This window comes from Oryctolagus cuniculus, chromosome 1, assembly GCF_051225735.1.
Source record: "Oryctolagus cuniculus isolate XC-2025 breed Fujian yellow rabbit chromosome 1, ASM5122573v1, whole genome shotgun sequence".
Lineage (NCBI taxonomy): Eukaryota > Metazoa > Chordata > Mammalia > Lagomorpha > Leporidae > Oryctolagus > Oryctolagus cuniculus.
This window is the reverse complement of record NC_142867.1, coordinates 63,043,311-63,068,636: the sequence shown is the minus strand read 5'-3', so window position 1 is coordinate 63,068,636 and position 25,326 is coordinate 63,043,311. Positions and strand designations below refer to the sequence as shown.

Below are 25,326 nucleotides of genomic sequence, written 5' to 3'. Positions count from 1 at the left end.
CATCTCAGGACTACTTGTCTGGAAGAATGTCCTGGCCAGATGAAAAGACTTCTGTGGTTAGCGAGTTTCAGCAGCGTGCAGTCCACTTGGGTTGGGCAGGGAAAGTCAGGGCTGGCCACCTCTGTTGCCTGACAGCCTGGTGTTCAGGTGTGCCCTCTGTTCCTACAACCGTGGGAACCCTAGTCCCTCCCTCCCCTTAGGAATCCGTCTCTCGGCTGTGCCCATCTGAGATATCAAGGCAGTTCCTTAGATGGAATCCTATTTACCACTAAGGAATTAAATGGTCTGTTCTTGACATAGGCATGATATAATTTCTGGGACCACTTGTTGACCTATTTCTTCTGACTGATGATGTTAGGGATTCCATGTTATTTTTGATCTATCCTGGTTTTTCCAGTGCTCTGGGGCGATCTCGTCAGGCAACAGTAGAAAGTTATACTTTTAAAATCCTGTTGTTTTATGTAAGGCTTAGAAGGAGATCAGTTCTCTTTTCCCATTTCTCTCACCTTGGATCATAATAATGATCTTGGCCAAAGCTGTGGTCTGCAGGGGTGGGGGGAGTTTATAGCTGAGTTGTGTCTGAGGATAGGTAAACTCAAAGGAGGGGAGGGCTCAGTGGGTTCCTGATGAGACAAGTAGGAAAAGGAAATACAGGTCAAGTATAAGTTCCTTGCCTGGCCTGGGTGTGATTCTACTTGCTCTAAGGGCTGGTTTCCAAATGAATTCAGAATGGTACCAGGGCTGTTGCTTTAAAGATAGGTTCTTTTAGCATGTGAATCCTGTCTCTCTAAGGGTAGTCTCCTGAGCCCCTGAAGCCCAATTCAAAGCTTGGTTCCCATCGGGTTATGAATAGAAAGACTGAATTGTGAAGTGTGCCTCAGGGGCATCTCTGTTGTTCAAGGGATATTCTTATTGATAATTGATTTTTTTATTCTAAAATATGAGTAACATAGAATGAATATTTGGGGGCAACATGTTCTATATTTCAGACACAAGCCAAAGGCATGAAGTCTTAAATTTTAGGCCGTCAGGATGTGTGTGTGTGTGTGTGTGTGTGTTTGCGTGCATGCTTATACCTAAAATAAAAGGTATTCCAGCTTCCTTCAGGACCATCCTTGAGCTTAAGGAGACCAAGCTCCATCCAGCATACAAGTATTTCAATGCCTGGCTATGCTGATGAGGACTCTCTTGGTCTTTTCCTCCTCTACTCATAAATTGGTTTCTGTTGTTACAGTGAATTCCGGTAAGGCAAGTCTCACAGAGAGACAGACCCTGAGTACTGTGAATGGGTATGGTTTGGGAGAACTTGGGGGGTCCCAGTATTATTGTTCTGGCAGGTTGTCTCCTTGAGTCTGGGACTTTTTCTCTGACTCATATGGATTTGTTTTTGCAAAGAGGTGGCTGGTAGACTGGCCTCTGCAAAAAGGCTTCGGAGAGAAACTCTCAGTGCAACCAGGAACTCGAGCAGCCTTTCCGGTACCTCTCTATCCCTAGAACTCAGGAGAAGTTTCACTTCTTTTATTCTTAATGGCGTTACTTTTTATAATGAGATTCTACATGGCTCGTCAGTTTGTATGTCTCTACAGTTTATATTGTACAACCTCAGAGCTGTTTTTCCTACGAAGTTGCACAATAGCTCCATTAGAATGTAGTACAGGTGGTATTGTCCCTGTTTTTATGGTGAGGAAACCCGCTCCTGTGCTCAATCTTATGGGCAGGCTTTCTGATGCCTAACTGCTGGCCTTCTTCCATCTTCGCACGTCCCATTAAAGGAGGGCTAGGTGGGGCCCAGAGAAGGCTGCCTTCCCTCCTGGTGATTAGGCAGGCCTGGCTGACTCTGGAACTGAGAGCCAAGAGAACGGCTGCCTTTTTCTCCTCTGGAGTCTTTTGCAGGAGTGCAGAGGTTTTGACTTCTCTTTCTCATGTAAAGACCCATCTGTCCCTTTCTAGCTCATGAAAAGATTTGATTCGAAGCAAGATTTAATTAACATGTTTATGGCTTTCCCATGCACATGCCGAACACGACTAAAAGTCTGACCTTGCAGTGAAGGCAGGTGCTGTGCTAGGAGGCTCTCTCCGCAGGCAGTGGAGAGGCCATTCCTCTCGCCTTTTGACTCTTTAATACCTGCACACTCAGCCATGCCAAGTTACTTTCTTCGTAAAGATCTGTGCCATTGGAGGGCCTGCATTTCTGAAGCCGACCTGAAACTGATGCTTGGGACCTCCCTTAGGTGCTAGGCTCCTTGCCTCCAGAAACTCAGAAAGGTTTCTGTAGAAAGTGTGACGGACCTCAGTGGAGTCTAGAGTCTTCAGTGTTGGAGATATTAGGTCTCCAACCAGGGACTGTAGCTGAAGAGGTGCCTCAGAGGATAGACACGTAGTGTATAGGGTACAGACTGACTTTCAGTCAACCCCTGATGGAGTGGCAGGCTAGGGCCCTTCCTGACCACCCAGCTAGTTGCTGCTGCCTCCAGGGCTATAAATGGCCTGGCCATCTTGGTAGCTATGCTAATTTTAGCTGAGGGTGGCTCCCGGAACTGGGCTGGGGCCAAGAGCAGGTGGGTGGGGTTTGGCTGAAGCTAATACTGGGGACTGGGATAAGGGACACACTAATCCTGGGGCAGCCAGGACAACATCTGCTCTGAGGCCTCAGTTTTCACAATCAACCTTAGCTAGGTTAATTGATTCAGCAAACCCTGAGTAGTGGTAGCTCATGTGCTATTTATTCAACAAGCATTTGAGTGCCTGCTCTGGGTCAGGCACTATGTACGTTTCCTGTGGAGATTTAGAGAACTCCCTTAATGGAAGTTAAAGTCTCACTGGGGAGACAGAAAATAAGCAAACAAATATATTACCTTCTGGCAAGTGCCATGAAAGAAAACACAGACAAGGTGCTGTGACAGAGAATGAGAGGGGAACAGAGAGCTAGTTAAGGTTGTAACCTCATGTCTAATAGGGCAGATTAACACAGTAGCACTAATTAATAGTAATAATAACAATGGGCTTTTAAAAATTGTGGCTCTGAGGTATTTTATTATAAAAAATTGGTGCTCATATACACATGCTAACATGAACTGAAGATTCATGTGTTGGGTCTGGCATCATGGTGCAGCAGGTTAAGCCCTTGCCTGTGATGCCAGCATCCTCTATGGGTACTGATTGGGCACTGGTTCAAGTCCTGGCTGCTTCACTTCTGATCCAGCTCTCTGCTAATGTGCCTGGGAAAGCAGGAGAGAGTGGTCCAAATGTTTGGGCCCCTGCATCCACGTGGGAGACCCTGAAGAGCTCCTGGCTTCCAACTTCAGCTTGGCTCAGCTCCGGCTGTTGGCATCCATTTGGGGAGTGAACCAACGAATGGAAGATCTCTCTCTCTTGCTGTCTCTGTCTCTCCCTCTCTCTGTAACTCTTTCAGATAAAAATAAATAAATCCTTAAAAAATTCTTTTTTTAGCTTGACCTTCTAGTAAATCTTTAGCTTCATTGATTTTGACTGCTATATAAGGAGATCCTCCTTTGGGTGATTTAAGAGCATCATTCGTAGTTGCATATCTCTTATTTTTCCTTTATGAGCAGTAGGGCTTACACTTAGTATTAATGCTACTTCTCATTTTGTCACTTTATGTTCAAACCCACCTCTGTAATAGCCGTCACTGAAGGCAGGTTTAGGTAGATTTGAAAAACTTGTTTTACTTGAGGCTCCATGTGCTTTGTGGCTTGCAACACATAACAGCCTGCAAATCCTGCAGTAGCAATGGTCAGTCCAACTGCTGCCACTGTATTGGCTTGGGCTCAGCTCTCTTGCCTTTACCCAGAATGTGGTACATCCCAGTTCAGAGGCGAAGGATAGGGATAGGACAACTTTACCGGAAAGTGAAGAGCTACCAAACAGTTCAAGTGCTGGTGCCCTGTGGCAACAATTAGTGTATACTATATGGCAGGAACTATTCTAACCATTTTATTTCATTTATTCTTAAAACCTTCTTGTGTAGTAGGTATTATTATCAACCTTATAGGCAGGGAAATTAAGTCACAGAGATGTTAAACAACTTGCCTGAAATTACACAGATGGTAAGGAGAGCCAGTGTTTGGATTAAGGCAGTCTAATTCTTCTACCTCAGCCACTAAACTGCATACTCCTTCCAGATCCTGTGATAGATGCTGAAATAGAGGTATTACATATACATACAAAAGCTGTGGGAAGCCCAGGGGAGCAAGTGACTAACCCAGCTGCCTGGGAGAGCTGGGGGAGGCTTTACAGTTTCCTCCATACTTTATCTCAGATCTTGGGGAGATGAGAAGTGGCTGCCTAATTCAAAAGTGAAGAAATGGAAACAGTAGTTAGCCCAACCTACTTATTTTTACAGACAAAGAGACTTATTTTTATACTACAGAGGCGTTAAATAGAGGTTTCACAGTAGGTTATTGGTAAAACTAGACAAGGCCATTTGAGTAAGGGACCCTGACTTAATCAGTTGCTCAATTTACAAGACAGAATAATGAATGTTTACTACTTGCTTTGCTCTATGGAGGGGATTTAAGACTACTAAAGAAGTCTAAGTCTAGTAGGACCATATTCATGGGGACTTTGGAAAGTTTGTGGAAAATGTGAAAAAAACTGTACATGGATTTCAAACTTCTTCTTCTTCTTTTTCTTCTTCTTCTTCTTTTTTTTTTTTTTTTTTTTTTTTTGCACATGGAGGGCTTTTGGCCTGGATGTTAAGATACCAGTTAGGATGCCTGGGTTCCACATCCTGGGTTGGTATCTGGCCCAGCTGTTGACTGTAACTTCCTGCTAATGTGGACTCTGGGAGGTAGTGGTAATGGCTCAAGTAATTGGGTTCTTGTCACCCATGTGGGAGATCTTGATTGAATTCCTGGCTCCCAGCTTTGTCTCTGGCTCAGTTCCAGCTGTTTTGAGCATTTGGGAGTGAGCCAGTGGAAGGAAGATCTCTATTTGTTAGTGTGCATGTCTCTCTGCCTCTCAAATAAGTTAAAAAAATTTTTTTTGCACAAAAACAAATTTGTCTTTTAATTCTGTTTTCCACAAACTTCTTGAAGTTCTCTCATATATTTAGGGAATGTTAATTACAATATAGTGCATAAGTCTAGTTGATGTGAAAAATCAGGCAGTATAGATTCTGTAACCTAAGAGTGATCTGTGTGGCTGGCATTATGGTGTAGTGGATTAAGCCACCACCTGTGACGTCTGGGTGCTGATTTGAGTCCTGGCTGCTCTACTTCCAATCCAGGTCCCTGTTAAGGCCCTGGGAAAAGCAGCGGAAGATGGCCCAAATGTTTGAGCCCCTGCCACCCATGTGGGAGACCTGGAAGAAGCCCCTGGCTCCTGGTTTCAGCCTAGCCCAGACCCAGCCATGCAGCCATCTGGGAAGTGAACAGTGATGGAAGATTCTCTTTCTGTCTCTCTGTCTTTTCCTTTCCCTGTGTAACTCTGACTTCCAAATAAATCAGTTTTTTTTTTTTAATTTTTAATTTTTTTTTAATTTAAAGAGTGATCTGTGTGTGTTGGAGTAAGCCAAGGTAGCTGGGATGGGCTTCCTGGAAAGAAGTTGGGTTGAGGCAGAAGAGAATCAGAATCTGAGGGAGATTGGAGAAAAGGGAGCATTGTGGGTATCAGGTTACTAGTGTGAGAATCTGAGGTGTTACTCTTGACTGGATGTTAAGTAGGCAAATGCTTCACTATTGGCCAGGTGCCTCACATCAGCATCTGTAAAAGGAAGCTTGCAATCATGTATGATGTAGCAGTGGTTCTAATAATCACTAAATTTTGAAGTCATGGTAAATATAAATAATATTTTGAGATATCTATAACAGTATAATTGGAGCTGGCACTGTGGTATAGCAGGTAATCTGTGGCACTGGCACCTCATATGGGCACCGGTTCTAGTCCCGGCTGCTCCTCTTCCCATCCAGCTCTCTGCTGTGGCCTGGGAAAGCAGTAGAAGATGGCCTGAGTGGTTGGGCCCCTGCACCCACATTAGAGACCCAGAAGAAGCTACTGGCTCCTGGCTGCAGATTGGCTCGGCTGTGACCATTGTGACCATTTGAGGAGTGAGCCAGCGGATGGAAGACCTTTCTCTCTGTCTCTGTCTCTCTCTGTATGTAGTTCTACCTCTTAAATAAATAAATAAATAAATCCTTAAAAAAACATTGTAATTGATATAAAAGTATGATTTCTGTTGGTGACAAAATCACAAGTACTGCTACTACTTTTGTGGTTGGTTGTCTACATATATAATTAAAAGAGATGCTAACCTTCAGCAAGAGAATATTGAAAATTAGAATATAACTTTTTTTCTATCTAAATTCACAGGCTACTTGAAGTCTACCCAGAGGCCTCATAGGTATGGGGGGGCCTTCATAAACACTCCCGTGCTTTGGCAAGGAAGGGAGGCATTCTTATTCAGGGGAGTGAATAAGAAGACCCAAAAGGGTCTCCAAGGGGCCCTTTTGGTTTCCTGCTGTGTGGCTTTTGCGATACATCTCTGAGTGCCCTCATGAGCTTGCTGTGGTACATTTTCCTCTGTGGGAAATGATCTTCAGGAAACCCAGTAGCTCTGGCTGTCAGGCTTTTAGGGAGAGAAAAAGATACCAAACTGGGCCTTCACCAGGGCTTTCTTTTTTTTGTTGTTGCTGATAAAAAAATAATCATGAAATAGGAAGATATACAACAAAGTATAAAGAATAATGCATTGACTTCCCATGCAACCCAACACAATTTAAGAAGTAAAATAATAACAATACAGGGCTTTCTTTATTACCTCCTGGACACTTTGTATAAGTTTCTAGTGGAACACATATACATTGTATCAATGTTTGCTCTCTCACAAGTGTAAGATCTTTGCAGAGGGAGGGAGGAGGGGGTGTCCTTTATCCTTTTATTTGTTGTGCCCAGCCTAACTTCTGTTAAAGATTTTTGGAAGAGCTGGAATCAGGGCCTCCTTGAATGGGTTCTGTTTTCTCTCTTCCTTTCAATCTGTCCCCCATGTCTTGGTTCCCATTGATTGCAGGCCTTTCCTCAGCCTCAGTCCTTGAAAGTGTTGCTGCTCACCAAGGACCCTTTTTTTTTTTTTTTTTTTTGGACAGGCAGAGTGGACAGTGAGAGAGAGAGAGAGAAAGGTCTTCCTTTGCTGTTGGTTCACCCTCCAATGGTTGCCGCAGCTGGCGCGCTGTGGCCGGCACACTGTGCTGATCTGAAGGCAGGAGCCAGGTGCTTCTCCTGGTCTCCCATGGGGTACAGGGCCCAAGCACTTGGGCCATCTTCCACTGCCCTCCCGGGCCACAGCAGAGAGCTGGCCTGGAAGAGGGGCAACCGGGACAGAATCCAGCGCCCCGACCGGGACTAGAACCCTGTGTTCTGGCGCTGCAAGGCGGAAGATTAGCCTATTGAGCCACAGCGCCGGCCACCAAGGACTCTTTTATTATTGTTTCATCTAAGTTCAGATCTCTTTATCCTTTTTAATTCTCTTACTTTTTTCCTTACTTTGCCCATTTACAAAAGATAAAAAATTTGTAGTTGAGAATTTTCTGTTCTAGGTCACATAGCTAAAAATTGGCAGAGTAAGAACTATAACTTTGGGGGTCTGTGTACTAAGTCCACGCTATTTCTACACCTGTTGATGTGTCCCAAAGAGAGAGAACATGTCGTTGATCTGGCACTATAGCCTCAGTGGTCTGACCATAGCTGTGTTAATAAAAGTATTTGAATAGTCTGGTCACCCGTAACAAAGTTGTGTTGCTCTGGAGCTTATAGGGGTTATGGTGTTAACACTATACATACTATCAGAGTTGCCTGTTTATGTGCCTCCTTTTCTTACTGTGTGTACCATAAACCCTACTGGATTAAGACAGCAAATACTCAACTCTTTACTCCAACTCCTAGCACAAGGCTGTGCATGTAGTAGCCTTCATATGCTTTAAAGTTTTTAAACCTGAAATGAAGGGGATTTATTATCTGGTTCTCTAATTGTACTGTAGTTTGCTGGGTACCTGACTGATTTTTTTTTTTTTTTAATCTGACAGAGTTAGAGAAAGAGAGACAGAGTGAAAGGTTTTCTTTCTGTTGGTTTAACCCCCAAATGGCCACCATGGCCAGAGCTATGCCGATCCGAAGCCAGGAGCCAGGTGCTTCCTTCTGGTCTCCCACGTGGTTGCAGGGTCCCAAGCACTTGGGCCATCCTCCACTGCCTTCCCAGGCCACAGCAGAGAGCTGGACTGGAAGAGGAGCAACCAGGACCAGAACCTGGTGCCCATGTGGAATGCCAGTGCCGCAGGCGGAGAGGATTAACCAAGTGAGCCATGGTGCCGGCCCTTGAATTTTTTTTTTTTTTTAAGATTTATTTATTTATTTGAAAGGCAGAGTTACAGAGAGGCAGAGGCAGAGGCAGAGGCAGAGAGAGAGAGAGAGAGAGAGGGGTCTTCCATCCATTTACTCCCCAAATGGCAGCAATGGCCAGAGCTGGGCCAATCCGAAGCCAGGAGCCAGGAGCTTCTTCTGGGTCTCCAATGTAGGTGCAGGGGTCTGAGCACTTGAGGCATCTTCCACTGCTTTTCCAGGGAGTGGATCAGAAGAGGAGCAGTCGGGACTTGAACCAGCGCCCACATGGGATTCCATCATTGCAGACTGTGGCTTTATCTGGGCACCATGGTGCCGACCCCCATGAATGTTAAAAGTTTTTTTTTTTTTTTCCTTTGGAAAGCATTAGGTAAAGTTAAAGAAATAAGCTTCAGGGTGGGCATTGTGGTGTAGTGGATAAAGCCATTGCCTGGAATGCTGTCATCCCATATGGGTGCTGGTTTGTGTCCTGGCTTTCTACTTCTGATCCAGCCTCCTGCTAATGGCCCAAGTGCCTGGGCCCCTGCTACTCATGTGGGAGACCTGTAAGAAGCTCCTATTTCCTGGCGTCGGCCTGGCTTAGCCTTAGTAATTGTGGCCATTTGGGGAGGGAGCCAGTGGATGGAAGATTAATCTCTCTCTCTCTTTCCCTCTCTCTCTGTAGCTGACTTTCAAATAAATAAATGAATCTTTAAAAAAAAAAAAAAGAAAAAAAGAAGCTTCACTTAGAAAGTACTTTTTTTAGAATTTCTTATTTTTTTTTTAAATTTATTTATTTGAGTGGTAGAGTCATAGAGAGAGGGAGAGACAGAGAGAAAGGTCTTTCATCTGCTGGTTTATGCCCTGGGAAAGCAATGGAGTACGGCTCAAATCCTTGGGCCCCTGTTCCCATGTGGGAGCCTGGGGGAAGCTCCCGGCTCCTGGCTTTGGATTGGCTCAGCTCTGGCTATTGCGGTCATTTGGGGAGTGAACCAATGGGTGGAGGAGCTCTCTCTCTCTCTGGCTCTGCCTCTCTCTCTAACTGCTGTAACTGTCTTTCAAATAAATAAAATAAATCTTTGGAAAAAAAAAAAAAGAAGTGGAGCAGCCAAGACTAAAACTATTGCCTGTATGGGATGCTGGCATTGTAGGTAGCAGCTTAGCCTGCTATGCCACAGTGCTGGCCCCACAGAGGAGGTTTAGAATTCTAGCTCCTTTCCTTACTAGTGTGAATCTAGTGGAGGGTGGGTCACCTCATCTCTTTTAGCCTTACTTTTTTTCATTTGTAGAAATGGAATAGTCTTAATGAATGGCTCTATGATGAGGCTAAAATGAGATAACATATGAAAAGGGTTTTATGAACTGTAAAATGCTGTATAATTAGTAGTAGTTGAGTCCTCTTAGACTTTGATTTTTTTAAAAAAGATTTATTTATTTATTTGAAAGTCAGAGTTACATAGAGAAGGAGAGATAGAGAGAGAGGTCTTTCACCCACTGGTTCACTCCCCAGATGGCCACAACGGCCCGAGCTGAGCCAATCTGAAGCCAGGAGCCAGGAGCTTCTTCTGGGTCTCCCACATAGGTGCAGGGGTCCAAGCACTTGGGGCATTTTCTACTGCTTTCCTAGGGCATAGCAGAGAGCTGGATTTGAAGTGGAGCAGCTGGGATTTGAACTGGCGCCCATATTGGATGCCTGCACTGCAAGTGACAGCTATACCCACTGCACCACAGCATCAGCCCCTAGACTTTGATTTTGCAGGCCTGAAAAAACCTCATCCAGAGTCTGACTGCTTATGGTAGCACCTCTCTAATGGTAGTTGCATGTGTCAGTCTGCTGTAGTTCCATTGCCTTATTTCAGGTATACCCCCATCCAACATGTACAGGCTAGATGTGGCCTACTCTAAGCCTACTAGATGGAGGATTATTATAGGGCATGCGGAAACTGTTAATAAAGAATGGATGCTGGGGCCGGCGCCGTGGCTCACTTGGTTAATCCTCTGCCTGCGATGCCAGTATCCCATATGGATGCCAGGTTCTAGTCCCGGTTGCTCCTCTTCCAGTCCAGCTCTCTGCTGTGGCCTGGGAGGGCAGTGGAGGATGGCCCAAGTGCTTGGGCTCCTGCACCCACATGGGAGACCAGGAACAAGCACCTGGCTTCGGATTGGCTTAGCTCAAATGGCCGTGGCGGCCATTTGGGAAGTTAACCAACGGAAGGAAGACCTTTCTCTGTCTCTCTCTCTCACTGTCTATAACTCTACTTGTCAAATTAAAAAAAAATAATAATAAAGAATGGATGCTGGTATTTGATCTTACTTCCAACACATGCTCCCTTCCTTTTTTCTGGGTATAACTACTTCTCTAGACACACCTGCAGTCTTGAAATGGTTGAGCAGATGGGCCTGGCCCCCATCTATATTGGTTATTTATTAGTGCATAACAAATTATGCCCAAATTTAATTAAATCAGCAAGCAGTTATTATCAGTTTCTGTGGGTCAGGAATCTGGGTGCAGCTTAGCATAGTGCATCAGGCTCAAGGTCTCTTGTAAAGTTGAAGTCAAGCAGTTGACTGGGGCTGAAGGTTCAATGGGGGAGATTATTTGCTTTCTGGCTAATTTACATGACTGTTGGCAGACTTTGGTCCCATGCCACGTGGGCCTCTCTGGTGTGCTGCCTCATGACATGACAGCTGGCTTCCACCAGAACAAGTGACCCAAGAGAAAGTGCCCAGGATGGGCAACAGTCTTTCATCTCTGATCTTGGAGTTAATATGACATCACTCCTTCCATATTCTCTGTGTTAGAAGCAGTCAGTAAGTCCAGTCTGTTCTCAAGGTGAGGGGATTACACAATGGTGTGGGTACCAGGAGGGCAAGGATCACTGGGGGCCACCTTAAAGGATGCCTCTGACATCACTCTAGTGTTCTTGGGGACACTGGCTTCCAGGTGCTGTGGTCTTTTAGCTTTCCCTTGATGTCCTTTGTTTACCTCTTAGAGTCTTTTGTGGTCTTTTTATATTCCTTTTGGTGTGTGCCTTGTGATGCATACCTGATTTCATTGTTTTGACCTGGCCCATCTTTCTCTGCTCTTCAGGCCCAATAACAAGCAAACTTTTTTTTTTTTTTTTTTTTTTTAAGATTTATTTATTTATTTGAGAGGTAGAGTTACAGAAAGAGAGAGGGAGAGACAGAAAAGTCTTCCATCTGCTGGTTCACTCCTCAGATGGCTGCAAAGGCTGGGAGCCAGGAGCTTCTTCTGGGTCTCCCACATGGGTGCAGGGGCCTAAGGACTTGGGCCATCTGCTACTGCTTTCCCAGACCATAGCAGAGAGCTGGACTGAAGTGGAGCAGCTGGGACTTGCCAGCCCCCATATGGGATGCTGGCACTAGATTTACCTGCTATGCCACAGTGCGGACACCAACATAAGCTAACTTTTTATTCTAGAATTCAGTACTGCCTCCCAACTCCTTGTTTGATATCTTTGATTCTGGAGCGTATTGTACAGACACTTGGAGCCTTTACTACTCCAACTTCTGAGAATAGCTTTAAACTGGGACTCACACATTGATAGATGAAACTTATTGTGACTTTTTTTTTGGCCATTGTTGTAAGGTGCTAGGACTTAGCATTCTAGCATGTTAAGCTATTGTATGAGAAGAACAGACTTGCCCAAGGCTTTGCTCAGCTATGGCTAGAATCCAGTTTTCTTTGATTCTCATTCTCATGTTGTTCCCACTCTGTTGTGCAGGCTTTCTATCTCATGAAGCTACTATGGGTATTTAGGAGGTCTGGGACCTATACAAAGGAGAACAATATTAATATTATTACAATCTTATATTATGTTCACTGAAACTAGGCTGGACAGGATTAGGCATATACAAACTCAGTGTCAAGTGCTGCTTCTGAGGACCCACCTAGCTAGAGAGCTTTTATAAAAGGCACAGAAAAAGAAGCCTGGTGATACCTGTTGCGTATGGTGACGAATATCTGCATTTGTTAATACTCTCAGCAATATTAGATAAGAGCAATGAGAGATCTCTGTTGAGTTGTGCAGAGTAGGTTTCCAAAGGTTGGGTCAGAGTTTTGTGCTGCATGTCTCCTCACCACTTGGCTCAACTGGGTTGCATTCAAGAGTTGGGGCCTCCACAGGCAGGGTAAATGTATCTAAAGCCTTGTGGGGTTACTCGTGGCCACTGGAAAGTGGCAAGAGGAAACATTCTGGCACTGAGAATTTAACAGCACCTTGCTTCTGTTGGCACATCTTGCTAGGGCAGACAAGATTTGAATAGAGCTGGCTATGGCCCTGTCATGTTTATTAGAGTGCAGTAGATTTTTTTTTTTTTTTTGGTATGAAAGGCCATGCAAGGAAAAACCTGAAATGATCCAGTAACACTATACCTTTGCTTTGTGTTGATCTTTCTGTGGGTGGTGGTATTTTTTTCCCCTGCCCAGGGTCCTAGGCCCAGACGACTTTGTTCAATTCATCTCTTTCTATTCCCCTCCCTGTGTACTTGGCCCAGCCAGGCTTTTTTTTTAAGGATTTATTTATTTGAAAAAAATCAGAGTTACAGAGAGAGATGGAGAGACAGGGCAAAGTGGAGAGATAGGTGACTTCCATCCAGTGATTCAGTCCCCAGATAGCTGCAATGGCCAGGACTGAGCCAGGCTGAAGTCAGGAGCCAGTAGCCTTATCCAGGTCTCCCACATGGGTGGCAGGTCCTAAGCACTTGGGCCATCTTCTGTTGCTTTTCCTAGGTGTATTAGCAGGGTGCTGGACTGGAAATGGAGCACATGGGACATGAACCAGTGCCCATATGGCATGCAGGCATTGCAGATGGTGGCATTACCCAACATGCCACAATGCTGGCCCCTGTTCTTGTCTTTAGAACACACCATTATTTATCCTGCTTCTCTTTTGCTCTGAGTTTTTTACTTTCCTCACAGAATGCCATTTGCTGTCCTCCTTTCTTCCTACTTGATCTCCCAATTGTTTATGAGGTCTTCCCTAATGCTAGCCACAAGCTACTTCTCATTTCTGACCAAACTCTGGTAGCACTTACTATCTGCAATACTCTCTGTGTACTTCACACCCTACTTGATGCCTCTTAGAGTGAGAGGCAGCGTGATAGCGTATCAAGAGCACTGGGCACTGGCTTGAGTCCTTGCAGATCAGCTGACTCAAACTGCAGTTCTTTCACTTGGAAAATAAAGTCAATGTATATGAATGTGCTGTATAGTGTAAAGCCTTTTTTCCCCCCTGGTTTTATTCTTGTTTTCCTTCACAGTTTCGTCTCTTGTGGCAAGAGCCGTGTCTGATTTGTACTGTCTTCAGTATCTGTCCCAGTGCTGTTCGGAAAGCATGTGCCCAATAGATACTGGCTGAATAAATGAATGAATAGCAATGAATTGATCCTTGGATTGAGTAGGTAGGGAAGGAAGGTGCCAAGTAGGTTGACATCAGTTCCTATGAAAAGCTTAGACAATAGTGCCTTATTATTAAGAGTAAGTGTTCATGTGGTGGGTTTTCTCAGTTTTATGGGCATAATTTTTCTACCTGACATGGTAATAGTATCTCATACTTATTTATTGGGAATGTTTTTTTTTTTTTTTTTTTTTTTTTTTTTTTGACAGGCAGAGTGGACAGTGAGAGAGAGAGACAGAGAGAAAGGTCTTCCTTTGCCATTGGTTCACCCTCCAATGGCCGCCACGGCCGGCGCACCTATCCAAAGGCAGGAGCCAGGTGCTTCTCCTGGTCTCCCATGGGGTGCAGGGCCCAAGCACTTGGGCCATCCTCCACTGCACTCCCTGGCCACAGCAGAGAGCTGGCCTGGAAGAGGGGCAACCGGGACAGAATCCGGCGCCCTGACCGGGACTAGAACCTGGTGTGCCGGCGCCGCAAGGCAGAGGATTAGCCTAGTGAGCTGCAGCGCCGGCCGGGAATGTATTTTTTTAAAGATTTATTTATTTATTTGAAAGTCAGAGTTATACAGAGAGAGAAGAGGCAGGGAGAGAGAGGTCTTCCATCCAATGGTTCACTCTTCAATTGGCCGCAATGGCCGGAGCTGCACCAATCCGAAGCCAGGAGCCAGGAGCCAGGAGCCAGGAGCCAGGAGCCAGGAGTTAGGAGCCAGGAACCAGGAGCCAGCAGCTTCTTCTGGGTCTCCCATGCGGGAGTCCCATCTTGTACTGCTTTCCCAGGCCATAGTAGAGAGCTAGATTGGAAGTGGAGCAGCCGGGTTTCAAACCGGCGCCCATATGGGATGCTGGCACTTCAGGCCAGGGCATTAACCCGCTGCTCCACAGCACGGGCCTTGAGAATGTATTTTTTAATTTTTAATTTTTTAAAATTTATTTGACAGATAGAGTTACAGACAGTGAGAGAGAGAGACAGAGAGAAATTGGTTCACCCCCAAAATGGCAGCCACGGCCAGAGCTATGCCAATCCAAAGCCAGGAGTCAGGTGCTTCCTCCCTGTCTCCCGTGTGGGTGCAGGGGCCCAAGTACCCAGACCATCCTCCACTGCCTTCCTGGGCAACAGCAGAGGGCTGGACTGGAAGAGGAGCAACTGGGACTAGAATCGGTGCCCATATGGTATGCTGGCGCCACAGATGGAGGATTAACCAAGTGAACCACGGTGCTGGCCCCCAAGAATGTATTTTTTTAAGATTTATTTTTTATTTTAAAGACAGAGCTACAGAGAGAGGAGGGGGGGGGGAGAGAGAAAGGGAGCGAGAAAGAAGAAACAAGAGGGTGAGAGAATAAGAGGGAGAGGGAGAGAGGGAAGGGGAGGGAGAGGGGTACATGGGCCCAAACACTTGGGTCATCTTCTGCTGCCTTCCCAGGGACATTATCAGGGAGCTGGATTAGGAAGTGGAGCAGCCGAGACTTGAACCAGTGCCTATATGGGATGCTGGCATCACAGGTGGAAGCTTAACCTACTATGCCAAAATGCCAGTCCCTATTGAGAACCTATTAAAATCATGCTCAGTGACTTATATCAATCACACTGGGGGATGGTTTGGCCCTTGTCTTTGGCTTTAGGTTTTTGTTTGCTGTTGCCATGGCTACCTTGAGCAGGTGGCTGCAGTAGGAGTGGAGTAACTCTATGCTCTTGCAGAGGTAATGAGTCCTGTGGGCAAGGTTTGCTTGGGTTCTTCTGCTCCCTGTCTTTGGGTCCATGGCCCACATATGTTTACCTCATGTCAAACTTGAGGCATCTGAATGAACAGAATGAACATTAAATGCTTTTCTTAGCCTGCCTTGAGGGATGGAGTAGGGAACTGTTGGGCTTGTTGTACAGCAGGGAAGTGGGATAACCCTGTGAAGACTGCTGACTTTGAAAGTGTTATCTCTGATGTGGAGAACTCTCTGGACCTCAAAGAACTCCAGTCTGAGTAGACATCACACCAGTTTTCTTCAAGGCGCTTGACAGGGGCCTCCTGGAAGAAATCATTGGAGGCAAAAGGTGTACGAGACTTAACTATGCTGTGTGTGTCGGGGCAGCTAGGACAGACCTGTCCCTTTCCTGTTGGTCATATTTATAGAGCTGCTGCTTTGTGTTGAGCCCTGGCCTAGGCAATGACCAGAAATTCCACTGGCAGGCAGGCAGGCAGGCAGGCAGGCTTCCAAGTCTCAGGTGCCTCTGATTTTCTCAGTGTGATTCAGTAGCTCTGCTCCTGCTTGGCCTCTCTGGGTTATCTCGGGCCTCTCAGGAAGCTCTCAGAACTCTCGTCACCACAGTGTGTGCTGAAACAAATGTGTCTCTGTTTCCCAGAGTCTGCTTCTGAAGCATAGTGGCCAGGGGAGACGCGGTGCCCTTCAAGTTTAATATACACACGAGTTAGAAAACAGTGTATGCTTTGTGTTTGTATGTTGCTGAGTGGGCAAATTTGTTTCAATAAACTTTTGCTGGGAAGAGGAAAGGTTGCTTGAACTTGTACTTCATATCTCTGAAGAGATAAATATGTAATTAAGGCAACTCAAATAACTTCAGTGATAAGAATTATAATGATAGCTACTATTTATTGAGTACCCAGGCAGGTGCTTTACATCTGTACAATGCTTGAGGGTAGATATTGTTTTCATTTTGTAGATGAGGATTCTTTTTTCTTTTAAAGATTTATTTATTTATTTGAAAGTCTGGAAGTTACAGAAAGAGAGGGAGAAACACACACACACAGATATCTCCATCTACTAGTTCACTTCCCAAATAACCACAATGGCTAGGGTTGGGCTGGGCCAAAACCTGGAGCTTCTTCTGGATCTCCCACGTAGGTGCAGGGGCCCAGGCACTTGGGCCATCTTCTGTTGCTTTTCCAGGCCATAGCAGAGAGCTGGATTGGAAGTGCAGCAGCCAGGACTTGAACAGGTGCCCATATAGCATGCAGGTGCTGGCTTAACCCACTATACCACAACACTGGAGGAAAACTTTTAACTCTGAGGATTTAAGGTAATTTTCTCAAGATGACTGATCCTGGATTTGAATTTAGCTTTATCTTACCCAAGATCAAAACTGTTTCTATTTTTGCTTAATAACTTCTAGGGAGGAAGAGAAAGAGCTATTTGAACTTAAGTAGAGATATAAATTTTTTTTAAAAGATTTGTTTATTTATTTGAAAGTCAGAGTTACAGAGAAGGAGAGCCAGAACCAGAGCCAGAGCCAGAGTGAGACAGGGAGGGAGGGAGGGAGGGAGGGAGGGAGAGAGAGAGAGAGAGAGAGAGAATTGGATCTTCTATCTGCTGGTTCACTCCCCAAATGGCCACAAGGCACAAGGTCTAGGCTGGGCCAGGCTGAAGCAGGAGTTTCTTCCGGGTCTCCCACATGAGTGCTGGGGCCCAAGTACTTGTGCTATCTTCTGTTGCTTTCCCAGGCACATTAGCAGAGAAATGGATTGGAAGTGGAGCAGTTGGGATACAAACCGGTGCCTATAGGGCATGCTGATGTTGAAGACAGAGGCTTAACCTCCTATGCCACAGCACTTGCCCCAAGATATGCATTTTGATAACAGTTTTTCAGTTTATAGGACTGTTAGTTGGATTTGTGTATTCTGTCACCTAAATAGCCTGAAAGAAACTACAATAAGGATTTGAGGAGTAGGAAGGAAGTAAAGAGGGCTGTATTTCACTTAGGAGTTTGAGTGGGTTGCACTGTACTAGCTGCAGAGTGGTGTATATTCAGTTTGTATCTCCCAAAAATAGCATCCTGGGTGAGTTGTTCTTTATATAAGCCTTATGACAAGGGCTGTACCTATGTAGAGTTCTTCATCTCTTTAATCAGCGTCTAACATATTTGTTACAGGTTATTGAATAATCCCTCCTTGGTAGAAGGGCTCAGTATTACGTGAAAGTTAAGATATATACCTATTTTTATAATAACTCCTATCTATTGAGTATCTGTTCTGTATCAGGATGGGGCTAGTTACTTTCCTACATGTGATATTATTCGTATTATTTTTAAAGATTTATTTACTTACTTGAAAGTCAGAGTTACACACAGAGAGAAAGAGAGGCGGAGAGAGAGAGAGAGAGAGAGAGAGAGGTTTTCCACCCACTGGCTCACTCCCCAGTTGGCTGTAATGGCCGGAGCTGCACCAATCTGAAGCCAAGAGCCAGGAGCTTTTTCTGGGTCTCCCACCCAGGTGCAGGGGCCCAAGGCTTGGGCCATCTTCTACTGATTTCCCAGGCCATAGCTGAGAGCTGAATTGGAAGTGGAACAGCTAGGACTTGAATTGGCGCCCACATGGGATGCTGGTACTGTAGGCAGCAGCTTTACCCACTACGCCACAGTGCCAGCCCTATGTTATATTATTTTAATAAAGATTTATTTATTTATTTGAAAGTCAGAGTGACACAGAGAAAGGAAGAGAGAGAGAGAGCGAGAGGGAGAGATCAATTTTCTGTCTGCTGGTTCTCTCCTCAAATGGCTGCTATGGCTGGGGCTGGACCAGGCTGAAAGCAGGAGTCAGGAGCTTCTTCCGGATCTCTTAAATGGTTGCAGGGGCCCAAGCAGTTGGGCTCTCTTCCACTGCTCTCCCAGTCACTCTAGCAGGGAACTGGATTGGAAGTGGAGCAGCCGGGACTTGAACCAGTGTCCATATGGCATGCTGGTCTCACAGGCAGTGGCTTTACCCTCTGTGCCACAACGTTAACTGCATACATGATATTATTTAATCCTTGGAATGGTTCTGCTACTTTATAAATTTTCCTGGGGCCGGCTTTGTTGTGTAGTGGGTAAAGCTGACACCTGTGATGCCAGCATCACATATGGGTGCCAGTTCGAGTCTTGGCTGCTCCACTTCTGATCCAGCTCCCTGCTAATACCCTGGGAAAAGCAGTGGAAGGTGGCCCAAGTACTTGGGCCCCTGCCACCCATGTGGGAGACCTGGAAGAAGCTTTTGACTCCTGGCTTTAGCCTGGCCCAGCCCCAGCTGTTGCAGTCATTTGGGGAGTGAACCAGCAAATGGAAGATCTCTCTCTGTCTTTCTCCTTCTCCCTTTGTAACTCTGACTTCCAAATAAATAAATAAATCTTGTAGTTTTTTTTCATGTGTGTCTGTATATCATATTCAAGCACTATCTCATTTGAGAAACATATTTTGTTTGTTTGAAAGGCAAGGAAACAAAGAGAGAAACAGAAAGATACAGAGAGATCTCTTCTCTGCTGGTTCACTCCCCAAGTGCTCACAATTACTGGGGCTAGGCAAGATCAAAGCCAGGAGCCTGAAAATCAATCTATGTCTTTCACATAGTAGCAGGCACTCAACTACTCAAGTCATCATCTGCTGCCTCTAGGGTGCACATAACAGGAAGCTGAAATAAGAACTCCAACTCAGGCAATCCAATATGGGGTGTAGGCATCTTAACTGCTATGTCAAACACTTACCCATTAAAAAAAAGTGTATATATATATATATATTTTTTTTTTTTTTTGAAAGGCAGGGAAAGGGAGAGGGAGAGGAGGAGAGAGAGAGAGAGAGAGAGAGAGAGAGAGCGAGAGAGAGCGAGCTTACTTGCTGATCTATTCCCCAAATACCTACAATAGCTGGGTCTGGGCCAGGCTGAAGGCAGGAGACTGGAATTCAATCCAGGTGGCCCACTAGGTGGCAGGGACCCAATTACAAGAGCCATCACCTGCTGCCTCCCATGGCACACATTAGTAGGAAGCTGAAATCAGGGGCACAGCCAGGACTCAAATCCAGGCACTCCTATATAAGATGTGGGTGTTTTAACTGTTGTGCCAATTGCTCACCTCAACTCTCCCATTTTATAGCTTATTACACAAGGCAATCTAGGCTCCATTGTGCTTTAATGAATACTGTTGTTCCTGTTGGGATATGAGATCACCTCAGCCTGGAGAGATCAGAAAAATTTTGTGAAGGAGCTAGCTACTTAGTGGATCTTCAGGTAGTTCAGGCAGAAATAGTAGGGAGGTTGAAGGAAGTAGTCTAGTCAGAGAAAATATCAAGAGTAGAGGTATGGAGTGAAATTTCCTGGATATGGTACTAGTGCATGAGAGTACTATAAAATAAGGTCAAACAGATTAACTGAGACAAGATCATGAAGGCCTCAAATGTCAGGTTAGAGTTTAGACTTCAGTCTGTAGATAGTAAGTAGTCCTTGCAGGTTTTGTGCAAGGAAGACATGACCTGAATTTTGCTTTAGAAAGATTCCTCTCACAGAACATGCACAATGCATTGGTGAAAATGAAATTGTAAGCAGGGAACCTGCCATTGTTCATGAACAGAGGAGATCAGGGGCTGTATTGTGGAGATGGGATTAATAGGACTTAAGTTTAAGTGTAGAGAGGGAAGGAAATCAAAGAATCAGAGATACATCAATGTTTTGAGTATGGGTAATGAGACTGGTAGTGTCATTAACAGAAAATATATGGCAGTCAGAGGAGGGTAAGTGCTAAAAGGGGATGAGTGGTGGGATAGGTGACTATTTAAAGTGACGGGTAAGAACTATACCCCCATGGTATTCCAGGAGCCCAGTAGTTCTTCTGTGCTTGTCTCACATCACTCCTTTTTAAAGATTTATTTATTTATTTATTTATTTATTACAGAGAGAGGGTGAGATAGAGAGATCAATCTTCCATTCATTGGTTCACTCCCCAGTTGGCCACAGTAGTCAGGAATGGGCCAGGCAGAAACTAACAGCCAGGAACTTCCCAAATCTCCCACGTGGATACAGGGGCACAGGTCCTTGGGCCATCTTTCACTGCTTTTCCCAGGCCATTATTAGGGAGCTGGATCAGAACTGGAGCAGTTGGGATACAAACTGGTGCAGGATGCCTGCATTGCAGGCAGTGGCTTTATCTGCTTTGCCCACAATGCTCACCCCTAATCACTCCTTTTTAAAGATGAGTTTTTGGTGACCCACAGAAATGAAATGATTTGCTTAGGGTTACAGAGTAACTCCATGGTGGAAGCAAAGTCTGAGAATCCAAATCTTTTTGGATTTTAGCTATGAAGCTTCCTAACAAAGCTGGGCTATCACTCTAAAAAATCAGTCTTGGGGACAGACAAACCTGAGTTCAACTCTAAGTTTTGTCACTTTTTGTTTGTGGGATTTTGAACAAGTTGCTTTTAATTTCTGAGCCTCAATTTCCATATTTATAAAAAGAGAATATTAATCTCTACTTCATGAAGGCAATGGAAATAAAGGTACATTGTAAAACTAAGTGCTGTGCCAGGGTGAGGATATTATTCCAGGAATTAGAGCCAATGAATATCATGAGTATTTTAGTCAAATAAGAGTAGACTTAAACTCACAGGTTTTTTTTTTTTTTTTGGTCTGTTTTTTAAAAAGATTTATTTAGTTATTTATTTTGAAGTCAGAATTAGAGAGAGGGAGAGACAAAGAGAGGGATCTTCCAACTGTTGGTTCACTCCCCAAGTAGCCACAACAGCCAGAACGGGGCCAGGCTGAAGCCAGGAATCAGGAGCTTCTTCCAGGTCTCCCTTGTGGGTGGCAGGGGCCCAAGTACTTGGGCTATCTTCTGTTGCTTTCCCAGGCACATTAGCAGGGAGCTGGATTGGAAGTGGAGTAACTGGGACTTGAACTGGTGCCCGTATGGGATGCTGGAGCTGCAGACACTGGCTTAACCTGCTATGCCACACCATTGGCCTCAATTCACAGTTTTTTATAGGTGATCTTTCTTTACTTTATTGGCTGTCTTAGGCTACTCATTTAACTTCAGTCTGAGCTTTCTGGTCTGGGAACATGCCCAAGTTTTTCATAGTCACACATCTCCAATTTTCTATCTCTAATTTTCTAGTGGGATATGGAGTTATGATGGAACACCATACTGTATCAGCTACTACTCCTGGCCTGAGAGACTATGACTAATATTCTTTTTTCTCCAGAACTTCTGCCAGCTGTCATATTGTTTTCTGTCACATTGCCTCAAGGTGTGGGGGCAGAGTGATAGCTGAATTCAGGTTATGCTCTATGGGGTAGGGGATAGGGTGCTCCTCCTTCTAGAGTTGAGCTTGGGACAGAGGAACTGGAGTTGAGCTGCTAGTCAAAGCTAGCACTTGGAGTCCTCCTGGCGTTGTCTCTTTGGTTTTTAAGTACACATATTTCAGCCCTTGGTGGGGGCAGGGTGCAGTGGGCAGGGGCAGGAGGCAGGAGTAGGCTGCTCAGACAGGTATATTGTCAGGTAGCAGAGCTGTGGCTGTTGTCAGCTCTCTGTCATGGGAGCAGGCCTGAAACTGGCTGTTGGGCATAATGTATAGTCACATGGGGGAAGAATACAAAAAGGTTTTCTAACTAATAACATAGTTGCCTATTGTTTTGTAGCTTCTGTTTTTAAGCATTTTCTCCCCATATATTTTTCTTGAAACTTTTCTTCTGTCTTCTTAGCTTAGTTCTCTTCAATCTTCATGGCTTTCTTTGTAGAATATCTGGCTTGATTAAATAATAAAATGCAAGTATTACTATGTGGAGATAATTTCTGAGCTGAGGATAAGAACTCACCTTTGCTAGCTTTTTTTTTAGTGCAAATTGGGTAAGTAGGACCCTCAGTTGGGGGTCAGAGCCCTGCAAGCAGGTAATTCTATAAGATCTGTTTAAGTCTGCAGAAAGGGTGTCAGGGCCTCAGGGCATACTTGATGCTGCCTCTCTTGTGGCCCACAGCTAGCTGCTCTTCCTGAGCTGAGCCTGTGTCTGTGCTAAGCCAGAAGTTAGAGCCTGGAGAGCCTGATTCCCCAAAGAATTTAGTGATAAAATTTAGGGCACTTGAGCAGGTCTAATTGTCTGAACTGTGTGAAGGGCAGAGGCTTTTCCCGGGGGCTCCTTTTAATCTCCTGTGGTTATAGACTTTTAAGGTTGGACTAATTAAAATGTGTTGGCAGCTGGACTCAATACTTTTCCTTGCATCAGGTCCTGCTCCAGCCTTCTGGAGTCCTGGAAGTCGGCACAGGCTTGTCTTTCCTGGCCGAGGGGTGGGTTTCCATTTCCTCATCCTCTAAATGCACAATGATGTGATACTTATGTAAAATGTGCTGCCAGACATCTCATGGTGGAAGAAATGTGGGCTGAGACTTGGATATGGCCTGGATTTGATACTCTCCAGGATCTTAAGGCGCTTCTTTAGATTGATTTTTTTGTTCCATTAGCCCACATGCAGCCTAATTCTGTTAGGTGGCAAGTCATTTCTATTGCCCTGGGTGTTCTTCCCTGGTAAGGAAAGGATATTTAGGGAGTCCCACTGTGTGACAGGTCAGGGCCAATGTTTTACACAGCTGTCTTTTTAGATGTGCATCATAATACCTATTTTGCAGGTGAGGAAACACATGTACATGTAGATTCAGAGCTGTCATTACAGCCTATGAGCAACTGAATCTGAATTCAAATCCAGATCTCTCCCAAGACCCTGGTTACTTTCCTAAGGTAGCACAGATGATTTCATGTGATTTTTATCTTGTGAACTCTAGCCAACTTCCCACTTCTAGAAAGTCTTCTCCAGTCCCCTCATCCAGAATTCTTTTCTTGTCCTTGTTTTTCAGAGTACTCTGTCCTTCTGTCTAACTGGTTTGATACTCAGGTCAGTGAGGCATGGATCTACCTTCCTCATCTGACTACTTCTGCTCTTTCAAGGTGTGGTACTCAGGGTATACTTATTAAAGAACTGAACGAAGCTGTAGTGTTGGAATTTCAAGTGCATGACAGACGGGCAAAGATAATGGTTGGGGGCAGAGTCTTGGCCAGCTCCCTGCGTAGAGCTGGGACTGCGTCTTCCTGATTTGCCGAGTGTGCTGGTTGCACGGGTGACAGTGGGCCCTTGAGGCAAGATGCCTTTTGGTTTCCCAGGAGAAGACATTTCTTCCCTAAGTAATTTTCTTTCACATCTGGCTTTAGATTTCTTGCTTGTAGTTTCTTTGCAATCAGCAGAGCTAGGCTCAATGTTACCTGGAATGGAGTGGTGTGACAAAACCCTCAGCCTGACCTGGGTTGCTGTTTACTGCAGTATCTGTTTGTTTTGTTTTTCTAGGAGCCCACTGAGTTATTAACTCTGCATATGGAGCTTATACTTTCTGCAACCTCTATCTGCTGCTGTGTGTCATTTTTATAGGAGAAGGGCTTTCCTGGGGAAGGCAAGCATGTATAATTTGAAAGCCGAATTTTTTTTTCATTGAAAAAAGTATTTTCAGGCCTTTTTATTTGCATATGAGCTTGTATGTTTAATGTTTAATATGAAAATTTTTTTTTGCTTTGGGAATAAATGACAAATTTAATATAATGAGGGGCCAACACAGTGGCTTAGTGGGTAAAGCCACTGCCTGCAGTGTAGACATCCCTTATGAGCATTGGTTCGAGTCCTGGCTGTTCTACTTCCAATCCAGCTCTCTGCTATGGCCTGGGAAAGCAGTGGAGGATGGCTCAAGTCCTTAGGCCCCTGTACCCACATGGGAGACCCAGGGGAAGCCCCTGGCTCCTGGCTTTGGATCAGTGCAGCTCTGGCCATTGCAGCCATTTGGGGAATGGTGAGCCAGTGGATGGAACACCTCTCTCTCTCTCTCTCTCTCTCTCCCCTCTCCCCTCTCCCCTCTCCCCTCTCCCCTCCCCCCCACCTTTCTGTAACTCTGTATTTCAAATAAATAAATACATCTTTTTTTTAAAAGAACATAATGAAATGCAGTTAAAATACCTTTTATGGGAAAAGTGATAAAATAGTAATAAAGTAAATTCCACAATAGGATGAAATAGTGATTTGTTTGATACAATGGGAAATCTAAAATAACTTGATCAGTCAGAATGATTGACACATACTTGTTTCGGTTTCTCTGTGAAGAATTGATTATGAAATGTTTGTAGTGCCAGGGGAGGTGAATACATTCTGGGGCTAGTGGAATTGTGCTGTAGCTCTCTTTTTCTACTCAGTTGTGTCCTTAGGAGTAGTAACTAGCTTTCTGGGCATCTAGTTCTCTATCTCGTAAGTAAGAATAATACTTACCTTGTTTGATGTTATGAGAGTTAAATACGATAATATATGTGAGGGGCAGGCTTTTGTGGCACAGCAGATTAAACTGTTGCTTGAGATCTAGCATCTCATATTGAATTGTTGGTTTGAGTCCTGGCTGTTCTGCTTCTCATCCAACTCCCTGCTAATGTGCCTGGGAAAGCAGTGGAAGATGGCTCAAGTGCTTGGACCCCTGTCACCCATGTGGGAGACCAGTATGGAATTTCTGCCTTCTAGTTTCAGCCTGACCCAGATGGGTCTATTGCAGCCATTTGAGGAGTGAACCAGTTGATGAAAGATCTTTCTCTCCTTCTCTCTCTTTGCCTTTCAAATAAATAAATAAATCTTTTTTTTAAAGATAATGTATGTGAAAATGTTTTTGTGAACTCTTATTGTCATACTGGAACCAATTCGTTATGCCGTAGTTTAAAATATTACTTGACACAGATGGGAAGAAGGATGCAGAACTAATGGGCCAATTGTTGGATGCTTCGTGAGCACTAGCTGCAAGAATTTCTTCTGAGGCTCAGCAC

The 25,326-nt window shown here is 44.7% G+C and overlaps 1 protein-coding gene and 1 pseudogene across 10 annotated transcripts in view; one reads left to right on the top strand and one right to left on the bottom strand.

Annotated features, from left to right (window-relative positions):
- Positions 1–25,326, top strand: part of STIM1 (stromal interaction molecule 1) — a 224,037-nt gene that overhangs the window by 945 nt on the left and 197,766 nt on the right. The window lies entirely within an intron of this gene.
- LOC103350495 (mitochondrial import inner membrane translocase subunit TIM14-like) lies at positions 3,313–24,881 on the bottom strand (annotated as a pseudogene).